Source organism: Bolinopsis microptera, chromosome 8 (assembly GCF_026151205.1).
Source record: "Bolinopsis microptera isolate Bmic1 chromosome 8, MBARI_Bmic_1.0, whole genome shotgun sequence".
Classification (NCBI taxonomy): domain Eukaryota; kingdom Metazoa; phylum Ctenophora; class Tentaculata; order Lobata; family Bolinopsidae; genus Bolinopsis; species Bolinopsis microptera.
In genome coordinates this window covers 11,470,224-11,482,659 of record NC_087079.1, presented here as the reverse complement: position 1 = coordinate 11,482,659, position 12,436 = coordinate 11,470,224, and the positions used below count along the sequence as shown (strand labels likewise).

At 36.8% G+C, this 12,436-nt stretch overlaps 3 protein-coding genes across 5 annotated transcripts in view; all 3 read right to left on the bottom strand.

Annotated features, from left to right (window-relative positions):
• LOC134819656 (regulating synaptic membrane exocytosis protein 2-like) overlaps positions 1-1,458 on the bottom strand; it is a 44,775-nt gene extending 43,317 nt beyond the window's left edge. For all 3 annotated transcript variants that reach the window (XM_063829722.1, XM_063829723.1, XM_063829724.1), the window contains exon 1: positions 1,412-1,458. The gene's annotated coding sequence lies outside the window, so the exon portion shown is untranslated. The remainder of the gene's footprint in view (positions 1-1,411) is intronic.
• The window catches only part of LOC134819659 (kinesin light chain-like), a 94,182-nt gene extending 82,531 nt beyond the window's left edge, over positions 1-11,651 (bottom strand). The window contains exon 1 of the mRNA XM_063829728.1: positions 11,647-11,651. The gene's annotated coding sequence lies outside the window, so the exon portion shown is untranslated. The remainder of the gene's footprint in view (positions 1-11,646) is intronic.
• Positions 1-12,436, bottom strand: part of LOC134819668 (zinc finger protein 429-like) — a 290,343-nt gene that overhangs the window by 184,722 nt on the left and 93,185 nt on the right. The gene's annotated exons all lie outside the window — the stretch shown is intronic.

Below are 12,436 nucleotides of genomic sequence, written 5' to 3'. Positions count from 1 at the left end.
TTACTCAGAAATAGAAAAAAAGACACGTCTATTTAAAGGAAAATAAATCTAAGCAATAATAAGTCAAATCTTCATTAAAGCGTATTCTCATTCTCATTATCGCTAATGTCCCCGCCATTATCATTATTGATATCCCCCTGAGCTGTTGACCGTCAAATTCGAAGTTGTATTGTTGTCTTAACAAGACTTTCATTTTGTCTGCTGATGGGGCTACTGCTCTGAAGGTCAGCCGGAGCTTAATTTCCTGCCCACTGCTTGGTATTGGGGAACGTTTTGGCTTTGCATCTTCAACTTCTCCAGTAATCAATCCACTGTGGACCATGAAATAGTGGCACAGTTTACTCACTTCTAGCGGGATGTGGCCACAAGTTACTTTAACGGGAAAAACTCCCTCTTTCTTTAGTCTACACACTGCACACGAGAAGCGATCAATCTTTAGAGACATTATTATTAGAATATATATTATATATCATTATTATTTTCGTTTTCTTCTATAACATATAAATTGTTTTCTTCTCTACGATTCACTGATTCATGGGCAAGAGAAGTGAGAATCACGGTCCACCCTGAAATCTGATTTCTGTAACCAAATTGTGATTTTTATAACGAAATTATGGTAGCAACCGCCAATAAAGTTACAGCCCTCCATCCACTGCTTCAAAAGTCTTCTCTAGCACATATGAGACTTCAGGTAAAATGTGATGATCACCACCCCCTTGGAACCCCATAATCTGAGTCGGCGGGTTTTTTTATGACTGGTAAAATTTTTGACCGGGAAAAATATGGCGGAATCTTCCAAAACCCACCACTTTATCCCGGTTATAATATTCCCGAGTAAGGTATGACAATTTATGTTAAGCTTTTATCATAAAATTTAAGCTTGCAGACCATAATTGACATAATGAAAACACGTGACATTGATATAGTGGAGATTAGGAATTAAAGATGCTTTATGATCGAGGTATTATTATAAATCATATATCAGAGAAACAATGTTTATAATCTAAACACGAATAGTTACGATTCTAACTTGATCAAGCTCTCCTGTCGTAAACTCTTACAGATAATACAATGCAATGGTGCTTTTTGTAGTAAAATAGTACGGATAGTGAAGACACTCAAGTAGTGGAGACACGCACAAAGTATTTAGAACACGTACAATAACAAGAATTTCAACGAGCCGCGTTATACATACATCGTGAGGTGTCGAGTCGGAGATTAGGAATTAAAGATATTATAATAATATGTACGTAGTAAAATGAAGAATCCGCATTTTAAAGAGTTATGGTATGATCATCTCGACAATATTGAGATCAGAGAGTAAATAAAAAGTAAATAAAAAAGGCTCAAATTGATTCTTTGTTGGGTCGAACATTTTTAATAAGAGTAATAACTAATAAACAGTACATACCGTGGAGCCAGAGTCTACATTTTCTCCAATACCCATGCTTCCTAAAACAGTAGAACAGTGTTATAAACACTATTATAAACAATATAAAAACAGTGCTTCCTAGAACAGTATAACAGTGTTATAAACACTATTATAAACGATATAATAAACAATATAATAAACAGTGCTTCCTAGAACAGAAGAACAGTGTTATAAACACTATTATAAACAACATTTTATAAACAGTGCTTCCTAAAACAGTAGAACATTGTTATAAACACTATTATAAACGATATAATAAACAGTGCTTTTTAGGACAGTATAACAGTGTTCTAAACACTATTATAAACGATATAATAAACAATATAATAAACAATATAATAAACAGTGCTTCCTAGAACAGTAGAACGGTGAGTGGTTATTATTTAAACAATATTAAAAACAGTGCTTCCTAGAACGGTGAGTGGTTATTATTTAAACAATAATATAAACAGTGTAATACTAAATAAGCCATATTATACTCAACATCATGAAAAATATCATAAACAATATTATTATCAAAATCTTGATTATCAAGATCTTGTACTGTAGAAAAGTTAAGAACATGTCTGGTTAAGAAGGGGCTACCACCTGATATTATGGCTACAGTTTCGTGCTACCATGAATTGAGCACTCTCTTCTGGTCATTTATATAATTACATAAACATGAAGTAAAATATTTACAGCAAATACTTGTAATGCTAAAAACGAGACATTTTACGGTTCTGGGATAGTTTATTAATCACAATTCCTGCTAAATTTGAATGAATGCCTCAAGTTATAATAACAGTGTGTCTCAACAATCTCAACAAATTCTCACGCCAAAAGGAGAGCAAGCAAGAAGCTCTCAATCTACAAAAATACTCATTACGCATATTGTATTTGAGTATATAATATGCTAAGCTGCTGTCTCACGCATCAATAACTAACACTCGATAATATGGCATTCTAATATATTTATTTGCTTGTACACGAACCAGGTTGATGTAACAAACGGATTTAGAGACACTCGGATGGAAATTTTTCTCTCCTGGAAATATCGCCCAGATGAAAATATTGTTCAGATGAAAATATTGTTCAGATGGAAAATATGTATAGTAAGAGAAACTTTTAAATCAACAACTGTCTACTAGGCGATAATTTTCTCGTTTGGAAAATTAAAGAATTTATATAGTATATATAATATTATTTATAGAATGTGTAGTTATCAAGCTTTTTTGAACAAATAGATTAATTTGATATAAGGTTATAGTAAATTGATAAATACTTAAATATTACTAAGAGATTAAGTTCATCCAAAACCTTGACAGAAACAAACAGCTACCTTGGTAGCCAATATAATGTAGCAAACAGCTACCTTGGTAGCAAATATAGCAAACAGCTACCTTGGTAGCCAATATATAGCACTTCCCCGCTCATTTGTCTTTAACGGGAAATTCCAAAAGACAAACTAAATCTACAGTGCCATATCGCATTATAAGCAAAGTATATATATTAGTATATAATATATTAGTATATAACTATAAGCAAAGTACAGGACAAAATATAGAGTTGGAGTTTATTAAGCGAGTAATACGGGAGATATTAAGTTGGAAGTTATTAGTGGTGTTAGCAGACAAATTAAAATAGCTATTTAATGAGGCTGTAAACAGGGAGAAGTAGCAGGGAGACCGCACACGAACACACCGGAAACTGATATCCGGTTTGTCTTAATTATTAACTGCTTTTTCTTCATAACTTTACTTTTAGCTAACATTATATCGTATTTAAGAGATTTGACACTTCTCGCGATTTACGTGACTAACAAGATATACTTTTAAAAAGTACGTTAATATTATTTGGTACTTCCACTCCCATGCAGGTAAGATTGATTGAGGGAGGCGTCGAAAGCAAAACTCAACTGCTACCTGGCTGGGTGCTAACAGAACAAGATTAACATCTAACCATAAATCAACTGGAATTTTGTGAGCCAGAGTAGTTTAAGATCACTATGCTCCCATTTTACAGTCATCCTGATCGACCGCTCGGTGCTCACAAAGGGCGTAGTCAGAGGGGGAGCGGAGGGGGCGTGCGCTCTCTTTCTCCCCCCTCCCCCCCCCCCCCCCCCCCCGAAAAAGGGAAAGTCCCGCGCAAAGACGACTGACGCCATCTTTTAATGTACAAATTATTGGTCTGGTTAAATTTTGGACGGTTAGCTTACTGCCTAACTTCTTACAGCTATGGCTTACTAGTGATAGTGATTCTATTTTATATTTGAACCTCAAAATTTGTTCATTTTTACACCCTGAATGACTGTTTGATTTTTTGTTACAATGCCATAAACAGGTGCTCTCCGAGTTTAATATGAACATAAAATCGTGAAAATAACCCCCAGGTTGGGGGCTTCGACCTCAATACCTCCTTCCCTCCTAACAAATCAGTACTTCCTATGTTGCTCTTTTGGTTTCCACCAGTGTAACGTCCTCTCTCCCGGCTAAAATGTGAAATTTCTCCAGTTATTATCTGATATTTTAAACCTTTCTTATTAGTAATTATTAGAGTAATTATAAGTAATGTAGAGTGCAGACTACTACAGAGAAATGCACTCATACACACTGTATATAACACGGTGATATCACTACAATTAAACACACAAGGTTATTTACACCTGAAATAGATAATTTGGACCTGACTAATGTTTTAGCTGATGACAGAGGAGTCTAGAGATATGAACCGGGTTTAGTGACCGTGCTGACTGCCGTAAGTTCCACTTCCCCTCAGTAACCTCCACAGTAACCACTCTTTCATCCTCAGTACTTGTAGCTCCTGGACCCAAGTGGGTGAGTGGATAAACCCACTACCCATCGTCCAATATCAGTCTTTGTACTGATGAAATACAGTGCAAGGATTCCCCCAAACTAGTCAGTATTCGTTCACAAACTGTGATTGTTTCTGACGAATAGAACTATTTGTCATGACGTTACGATATTCAATTCTGTTGAAATATAAAGTAGTGAGAAAAAATCAGGATCTATTTCAAACAAATTATGATTGATGCCATGTTACAACATCTGCGATATACATTTCACTGAACAGTTCTCACAATTCCAGTTGCATAGTCGGTCCCAGATGTTGACATCGGCTATTTCAAAGGATGGTCACTTTTGAAGGAAAGAAAAGGAGAGAAAGACAGAGGGATATTGATAGTGGCTGAGGGCAGAGAGAGAGAGAGAGAGAGAGAGAGAGAGAGAGAGAGAGAGAGAGAGAGAGAGAGAGAGAGAGAGAGAGAGAGAGAGAGAGAGAGAGAGAGAGAGAGAGAGAGAGAGAGAGAGAGAAGGAGAGAGAGAGGGCCAGGTAGAGAGGGAGAGCTAATACTACAACTACTACAAGTCCTACACCTGTTCATAACTACACTACACAGCTTCCCACGACACCCTCCACCGCCGCCCCACACACACTCTTGTAATAGACATGTACTTTCAGCCACATTTAGTTAACCTTCACCCCCCCCCCCCCCCCAACACACTTCTACACCATATTATAATAGTACTCTTATAGTACACACTGCATTGCCAATATAAAGATATAGATCTCTAGTGCGGGTCATTTCACCACATATGATATTATATATCAATGTCTAACAACAGTCCCGAGATCTTTCATCGGGGTGGTGGGGGGGGGGGGGCGAGAGAGAGAGAGAGAGAGAGAGAGAGAGAGAGAGAGAGAGAGAGAGAGAGAGAGAGAGAGAGAGAGAGAGAGAGAGAGAGAGAGAGAGAGAGAGAGAGAGAGAGAGAGAGAGAGAGAGAGAGAGAGAGAGAGAGAGAGAGAGAGAGAGAGAGAGAGAGAGAGAGAGAGAGAGAGAGAGAGAGAGAGAGAGAGAGAGAGAGAGAGAGAGAGAGAGAGAGAGAGAGAGAGAGAGAGAGAGAGAGAGAGAGAGAGAGAGAGAGAGAGAGAGAGAGAGAGAGAGAGAGAGAGAGAGAGAGAGAGAGAGAGAGAGAGAGAGCTAGTTGCTGTAAAATATTTAGATCCTCTTTATTCATCGATAAATGACCTGAGCAGGCACATAATATATATTATATCATACAATATAGACAATATACTATGTTTGAGTAAAAAGTGGCAAATTAGCCCACCGAAACAGCGATCAGAGAAAGCTATTATTAATCTTAGGTCAAATCATACCATATATGGCATAATAGGGTCCATTATGATATAATAAAATCGCGCTAGTACAGGTCAGAATAAGCTGAAATGATCCATAGAAATTTTGACCTTTGAACGATAACTTTGATATGTATCAAGCGATAAAACATTTTAAATTACACCAAAGGTGGCGGCTGAATTTAGCTCTGCGAGATTATGCACACTACTGCAAACTGGTGGTTTACCATTTGAGAGCGCCCTGTGAACACATCAGAGAAAGGCTTGTTGCGGGATTAAGCGTTGACTTCATAACATAACTCTACAGAGAGTTGGTTTATGAAGAGGTAGGTGAATCAACGTAGCAGCTTTAAGAGGTAGTCGTGTGTGGGTGGTGGGGTGGGGTTTGCGGGGTGTGGGGTGGGGTTTGCGGGGGTGTTCTACAGAACTACAAAATTACAACGATAATCTCACTTGTGTGACGGTGAGTGTGCTCAACCCTCAACTTTTCTCCCGAAATCAATATATTTTTATATTGAAGATGTGACTGACTAGGAAGCTGGGACTGTAAAATATTTTGTCGTGAAATTAACTTTTTTGTGTATTTATTCTCAAACTGTTCTGTGTAAGCTTGTTTTTAAGGGCTTTAAAAATGCAAATAAAAAAAGCAAGCTTTCACTACACATTGTGTCGTAACAAAGCACAATAAGTAGTAACACCATGATAACACCATGATAACACCTTGATAACACCATGATAACACCATGATAACACCTTGATAACACCATGATAACACCATGATAACACCATGATAACACCATGATAACACCATGATAACACCATGATAACACCATGATAACACCATGATAACACAATGATAAAACCATGATAACACCATGATAACACCATGATAACACCTTGATAACACCATGATAACACCATGATAAAACCGTGATAAAACCATGATAAAACCATGATAAAACCGTGATAAAACCATGATAACACCACGACAGGCTGATGCAGTGCACTGTTCAGCACTGTTCAGCACCCCATACCATGTCCCTGTAGTTTTAGAGGCCAATCATGCAAAGAATTATTCTGGGATACAGAAAAATTATTATACAATACTCTGAAATCTGGAAAATAACTTAGATAATGTTATGCATTTTACTATCAACCTTCTTTGTTTGACAAAGTGAAAAGACTCACAGGGGGGCTGCGAGCGAGACTTCTGTATTGTGCCGCAACAGAAACAATAAGCTCGCAGTTCTATACTATCCCTCCCAGGACACCGTCACGCCCTACCCTTGCATTCTTATCATTATTATAATTCTCATAGCTTACCTACTGACTGATGAGTTGTGGGCTAAGATTTCCTTTGATCAGAAAAACAAAAAATACCAGAGAATCTGGAAGTGAAGATGTCTTATCTATCCATAATGTTAGTAGTTCAACCAGAGTGCGAAGTGAAGACCAATACTCAAGAATTTGGATCAATACCTTGACTTCCCGTTCTATTAATATGTTTCAAAAGTTTCCGATACTACAAGTCTGCTATTTATAGGATCAGCTGACCATTGGATCAGTTCACGAAACAACATGTCCCAGTCTGACACTACCAATTGTAGGTCTTCGCTGTCTTCAAAAATACAAAGGACCAACGTTACTAATCATTTCACAAAATCAGATTAACAAGGACAGCGCAAAATGGCTGTTAGTTAGCCGTTAGGAACGAAGCAGAAAGCAACACAAACGAATGGGCGAGATAGAATAATTTCCTTTAAAACAATATTCTGGGACTGTGAAACTCGAATTTAACTTTGAACTCTAGTTAAAGTACTGAGCTTCCCCATGAAATATTACCATATTTTGTAAGAAGCGTGTACTTTCGAGAGTAATATGTAACAGGAAACGATGTAACAGAGTCAATCTTATTATATATAAAGCGAGACGATATATATCTGTGCCATTTTACTGACACCATGGCATCAACTTTAACGCGACTTTCTGCAAAAAACCGTAAAAGATATACAACTGAAACTTTTTTGACTGGGTCAAATGCTTTAATGGCCTTCAAATCAGTATGAAAAAATAAAAATTGGCCAAGGAATAATGATTTTAGAGCCCAAAATGTGGACCCCCAAGTGGTGTCAAAAACGCCAATTAAATAGGTAATAATTATTTTAGTCTCTTGAGTCTTGACACCGTTTAGGGTTATATTATACGGGTTCCTGCTGGTATATTTTAATGTTACCATGGGGTGGCAAGTCCCCATACATCGTAGTCCGATAGTTTCACTGCGTCATAATATCTAGGTTATGACGCATTTAGAATATTATCATGAAACCAGAAAAAATAATGATTCTGAATATGGTTGCAACTTGCAGTAAATATATTACCATTATCTATATTATATTTTAAACTTGACGAAATCCCTCCGGCAACGGGGACCAAAAAATTACCCTCTGGTGATGCCAATTTCAGCTCGCAAATGAAGTTGAAACCTCGCGATTTTTAGCAGTGTTGTAAAAAAAGGATGGGAGTAGGAGATAGCATTCTTAGAATTGTGATTAAGGCTTTAGATTTTCTATAATTAACGTCGGAAGAGAGGTAAAATAAACGTAAGAATAATGGTGTAATTTCATCAAAGGTTACCTGCGTCGTTGCTTAGCAACATCAAGAGATTACACGTGCGCGAGCAAGAACAGATTAGCAACTTGCGTTGCCATGCTTTGTTCTGATACGTCATAACCAGCTCACATTTACGCTCACGATATCACTATTCATAACTTTGATTGTGATTGATATTTTTTGATGCGGTAGAAAGTATCGTTTAGGGAATAATACTTACAACTTTATCGTCATTGTCAAATAAAATCCATACTTTCTACAGTACAGAGCTTAGAGCTAGATGATTATAGATTAGAGAAATTTAAACATAAATGATTTTTAAAATTTCCTCGAATAAAGCTTTCGACTAGCGGGTTTCTAGTACATTATATATATTATATATATAATAATTAGTTATATAATAAATGTATACTATTATTTTATGTTTACCTCGAACCAACGATGATAACAAGTCATATCAAAAATAATTATCTCGATCGAGCAGTGGGCACTGAGTGATTGAGCTATAAACCCCGACGTTTGTGTACTGACTCCCCCCCCCCCCCCCCCCCCCCCCTGTAATCTGTATAGTGTAAATCAATTAATTATGAAACAGCGATATTAGAACTATTAAATAGTGAGCAGTAACTTAAATTTTCCTGCGACCGATGGGAATAATTAATGTAGAAGCAGAGTATATTACATTATAATTCTCTTTCTCACCGACGTGGTTTATATACCGGACACGAAAAAATTTGGTGATAAATTCCACGGATTTTTTGCTCCATGTGTAGTACAAAGAGGGCTAACACTCCAAGTGACAGATTTATTAAGGGTGTTGAGATATTATGATGCTTTTTTAATTTATTAGACGCGTGATACGTACCGATACGTATCAAATTTACCTCGGTTGCTAGGGGACTGATTGCGGTTGCTATGGTGGCCATGGTAACGTAAAAATTTAGAAGTCACCATTAAACCTTAAAACTACCATAAACGTTTTGCAGAATGAAGTTTTAACAAATGGATAAAAAGTTATTCAAAAAGTACATCCTTGCAAGACTTTTGAAACAACCTGTATCGGTATTACTGAGTCTACATCTGTAGTAACTACAGTAACTGTTACTGTCTTGGTGACAGTGCTGTACGTGGGTTAACAGAAGTGTTTATAATAATATCGTGGATTCAGTTCCTTTATTGAAGACGATATAAGGTTGTAGGTGATCCCAGAATTATTCTCTATCAATACCAGGATCTGGTGAAAGTTAACTGATTCGGACTGATAGTTGGAGCGTTAAAATACGGAATTATGAGATCACTAATTATATATCACCAAAAGCATGACCTCGGTTAATGATAATTAATTTCCAATATCAATAAATCATATAAGGAACGTTAACTTTAGTTTATTAATTATTATCAAATAATCGTAACTTGCTCGGCAAAGAATCACTGCTGTGAGTTTTAAAATGTTTTTAAATATTCACCAGCAAAAAATTCGTCTATCAAGAACATAGAGCAAGCAATATAAGACAAACATTAGTAATATTAAACAAACATTAGTTACACTAAACAAACACTACTAACACTAAACAAATATTAGTAACACTAAACAAACACTAGTAATAGTAACACTAAACAAACATTAGTAACACTAAACAAACATTAGTAACACTCAACAAACATTAGTAACACCAAACAAACATTCTAGTAACACTAAACAAAAATAAGTAACACTCAACAAACATTAGTAACACTAAACAAACATTAGTAGCACTAAACAGACATTAGTAACACTAAACAGAAGTACCATTATAGCAGTTTAAAACTAACTAATTACATGAATTATATAACAAACACACACCTCATGAGACAACAGCAGTTGCACAGTGTTACTTACCCCATCATGATGTGTACATTCCTCACGAACTGTATCTGAGGTTGAGGGTATGTCGCTAAATATCTTAACTTCTCCCCAATGATTGAGTAATGAGCGGGGGTTTGAGGTTACAAAACTCCGTAGAGGAGAGAGCCGGTTGGAATTTATCAGATATGATTTGATATTTAATTCTAAGGACGTTGGGTCACTTTGGAAAGATATTTACAGTAAATGTAAAGAAATTCAAGAAGGCTGCTTGATGTCTCTTAGTGAAGAATCTGAATGAACAAACTATGAAGTTTAAAGTTTAAAGTTGAAGTGGTATGAAGTCCGGAAACATTTCACATATCAAATCATCACAAAACAACAAAACAACCAGTCTAACAACAAAACGTAACAAAACTTCACCGTCAGAGCACGTGACCATAACAACACGTCATAACTGCACGTGCAATACAGTAACTGCACGTGCAATACAGTAACTGCACGTGCAATACAGTAACTGACCGGCCCCCAGGACGCCTCAGTAACATCATATTACTTATCATATATAATATATTTTTGTAGCGGTCCAGTATAACTGTAGGGCCAGGTGTAATCGACCAAATTATTTTAGACATTATAGCTGACGGTGCTGGACTCTGCCCACGTGACTAAGAGAGGGGTTCTGAGTGGATGCTCGACTCTTTCTCGGATCCTCATTGGTCGGACACCATGTGTGGACTGTTCCTGAGTGTATTGATTTGTTGTCGGGCCACGAAACTTTGATATTGGACAGATCGGGGCCAACAGGTGGTGGAGCGGGTGTATTTACAAGGTACATTCCTGTACTGTGTAGTGTTACATTCCTGTACTGTGTCGTGTTACATTCCTTACTGTGCAGTGTTACACTCCTGTACTGTGTAGTGTTACATTCCTGTACTGTGTCGTGTTACATTCCTTACTGTGCAGTGTTACACTCCTGTACTGTGTAGTGTTACATTCCTGTATTGTGCAGTGTTACATTCCTTACTGTGGAGTGTTACATTCCTTACTGTGTCGTGTTACATTCCTGTACTGTGTAGTGTTACATTCCTGTACTGTGTCGTGTTACATTCCTGTACTGTGTCGTGTTACATTCCTGTACTGTGTAGTGTTACATTCCTGTACTGTGTCGTGTTACATTCCTTACTGTGTCGTGTTACATTCCTGTACTGTGTAGTGTTACATTCCTGTACTGTGTCGTGTTACATTCCTGTACTGTGTCGTGTTACATTCCTTACTGTGCAGTGTTACACTCCTGTACTGTGTAGTGTTACATTCCTGTATTGTGCAGTGTTACATTCCTTACTGTGGAGTGTTACATTCCTGTACTGTGTAGTGTTACATTCCTGTACTGTGTAGTGTTACATTCCTGTACTGTGTAGTGTTACATTCCTGTACTGTGTAGTGTTACATTCCTGTATTGTGCAGTGTTACATTGCCGTACTGTGCAGAGTCCATACTGGACAATCAAAGTTGCAATCAGCAGCAAATCTATGTTCCCGAAATAAAAATACGATTTCGTGGAACGTGGGATATTCTCATTTGCCTCAGAAATATTGAAGCCATTTCATTTCCCCGGCTCCACAACAATAAATGTAATAACACTCTGACGAGGATAGTGCGTCACATCTGCCACCAGAAACAAAATTATTACCAAACAATATTGTTCTAGAAAACCGCGGAATATTGTACGCAGACAGTGAGGGGTACGTCCTCCAATCTCTGATCTATTAGCGGCCCAGGTGCCCACTTCTTGACAATGTTTTCTGTGATATAACTGGTAATGCAAGCAAAGTACATGTGGTAGAGACATCATACCAGTCAATAATGGCGTGTACCAAGATACATAATAATGTTATGTGTAGTAGGGCCCTATCCAAACCATAAGAAATATCGCGCATTAACGTAACAGTATTGTGTAGATGAAGGGCGGCTAGGCTTATTATTGAATTTGCAGCTTGTGTTATTGTTTCATTTAGTGAAGACAATCGGTAGAAATTGGAAGTTATATATCATTCTCACTCCTGACTGCATAATAACATTTAAATATTTAAACATTCACACCAAGATATCGACTGATTTTCTGAAGCCCAATAATTGATCCGTATTATATAAGAATAACTTAGAAGAAGGCAAGCTGACTGGTTAAAGTGTTAACACTTAATAACTCAATAACTTAATAACTTAATAACTTAATTACTTAATTACTTAATTACATAATTACATACTTACATAATTGCATAATTATATAATTACGTAATTACTAAATAAATTAATAGCTTGATAAATTAATAACCCACAAGATAACTTAATAACTAAATGTTAACTGAATTATCCATTAAATAATGAATAGCCATAATCCCACAAACCCCCCA